At 41.1% G+C, this 2,499-nt stretch overlaps 1 pseudogene; it reads right to left on the bottom strand.

Annotated features, from left to right (window-relative positions):
• Nucleotides 1-1,476: 1,476 nt before the first annotated feature.
• Nucleotides 1,477-1,872, bottom strand: LOC103727388 (annotated as a pseudogene).
• Between the last annotated feature and the right edge of the window lie 627 nt (nucleotides 1,873-2,499).

Genomic DNA, 2,499 nt, shown 5'->3' with positions numbered 1-2,499 from the left:
CAGATGGCTGTAAATGAATGTTTTATTTTAAACATTTATTTTTCATGTTTATGTCTGTGTGCCTATGTAAATTTATGCATACCATGTGCATATAGGAGCACATGGAAGCCAAAAGAGGGAGTCGGATCTCCTGGAACTGGAGTTACAGGCAGTTATGAACCACCAGGTGGGTGCTGAGAATGGAACACAAGTCCTCTGCTAGGGTAGTAAGTGCTCTTGACTGCTGGGCCATCACTCCAGCTCCTAATTCAGTAGTTTTTAAATGTGACTACTTTCATAGGTCCATCTCCTTCTAAGTTACAATAGTGCTCTTGACTTCTGGGTACACATGTTTTCATGTAGATTTATTCCTGGTCCTTAAAGTTCTTTTTAATGCATACTGGTTATATTAATAAAGACTATCTCTTTGAAAGGGTATATAAATGAAGAAATAGTTGGTTAAGATAGGTCAGATGGGGGCTGGAGAGATGACTCCACAGTTAAGAGCACTGGCTGCTCTTGCAGAGGACCCGGGTTCAATTTCCAGCACCCACATGTCAGCTAACAACTGTCTGTAACTTCAGTTCCAAGGGAATCTGACGCCCTTTTCTGACCTCCACGGGCATTGCATGATAGCGGTAAACTGACCTAATGCAGGCAATATACTCATACAAATAAAATAAATAAAAATAATTTTAAAATGATTGGTCAGATGGAATTCATGAATGTGATATATTTAAAATTGATTGTTGAAGGCAATAGTGGGCAAGATAGAATAGAGGTGAGCTTGATTCACATTCCCGGTGATGTCAACTGTAAAATCAGAATCTAGGAGGGAAATGACTACTAGTCACTGGAGAATGACAATATTTAGTTTGTAAGTTTGTAATTGGATAAGTTAGAAAGAACAGAATTATCCTTATACCTTTTGTTCCTTTATCCCAGTATGAGGAACTTCACTATGTTTCTGGCACCACTAAATCACTGCCTTTACATCCTCAAAATAAAGCTCAAATTTGTAACAAGTGATCATTTGTTCTTTCCTGGGCTTGGCTCCAAAACCACATAAAATAACCATCTATATTACAGAAAGATACAAATCCACACTGAGTTCTCACTAATTTCCTGTGCTTCTGTCTTCCTGGTCTCACAAAGGTCAACCAATGACGTTGCGTTTGGTTTCATCATTCCCTAGTCTCTGAAAAGGTTAGCTCCCTTTAAATAAAGGTTCATGCATACAGAAATTATTTTACTGATATATCTGAATGTTGCTACAGCGGGCTTTCATAGCCTTTTGACATGTGACTGAGTTTCCTTGATAACTCACAAGACTCCAAAGGGCATCTATGACCCATTAGAAGCCAATTCTTAGAGCTGTGTAACTATTACTTGACCAAGAGGAAATCTCATTGGTCTTTAGTACAAACTTTGTAGAATAACCAGGTATTTACTTCTATTCCACTCCCCCACCCCCCACCCCCCCTCCGCCACAACTTATCAGACCAAAAGATCAAGCTTTTTACTGAGCATGTCAACACGAGGTTTAGTCAAAAAGCTCATGTCATCATCAGACTCCTACGATTCTTTTTTCTTTGCTTCCACTTTCTTCTCCCCAGCTGGGGTAGCGGCAGTAGATGGGGGTGACGCAGTAGATGGGACTGGACCACCTGCTGGGTCAGTACCAGCTGCCAGAGCAAGTCACCAGCCCCTGCATTGCAGCTGAGGCTCCCAGTGTTGGTCTAGGGTCTTTGCGAATAAGTCAGGCCAAAAAGGTTCAACATTGACACCAGCTGCTTTAACGAGAGCACTGATCTTATCCTCTGTCACCAGGACCACTTCATCGCGCAGGGCGAGGGCAGAGAAGATGCAGGCGAGCTCGGAGACCGCGGCCATGCTGTGGACTGTCTGCGCGGTGCTAGCTGCAGGATGAAGCAAGGGCCTCACCCACTGCGGCCTTAGCTTCCTCGGAAGGACCAAGCACTTTGGCGGCAGCTGAGGAAAGGCTACTTCTATGTTTTAAGCTTAAAAATCATTTCTGGAATACTGATGGTCATGGTGAAAAATAAAAACTAGTTCTCACCTAATTATTAACTTCTAGCTTAGAATTTTGTAATTTATTCCAATATTCAGAAAATGAAAGTAACCTGTGACGTTTTCATTGTTATCTTAAAAAACTGACATCCTTACATTAGAACACAAATTATAATTATAGATTTATGATCCCTTAGTGTGAAAGCAGCTCATGTTAAATATTCAAGTGATGGTGTCTTTGTTCAACGTCACTTATAAAGTATGGAAACGTCCGTTGACTATAAAGTCCTTTGGGTATAACGACACATCTTGTTCCCCTGGTCTCAAGATCTTCCTCTGTCTTGCGTTTGGTCTCCACATACGCTTGGTTATTTTTCTACATGTGCCTATGGTTTGAAGAGCATTTCTCAGCTTAGAGAATCCCTTGAAAGGAAAATGCTCCTATGTAGATGATTTGCAAAATCAGTCCTAAGTATCTATTAACTTGCC

Source organism: Nannospalax galili, unplaced genomic scaffold (assembly GCF_000622305.1).
Source record: "Nannospalax galili isolate Female #2095 unplaced genomic scaffold, S.galili_v1.0 scaffold329, whole genome shotgun sequence".
In the NCBI taxonomy this organism is placed as follows: domain Eukaryota; kingdom Metazoa; phylum Chordata; class Mammalia; order Rodentia; family Spalacidae; genus Nannospalax; species Nannospalax galili.
This window is presented reverse-complemented; position numbering and strand designations above follow the sequence as displayed.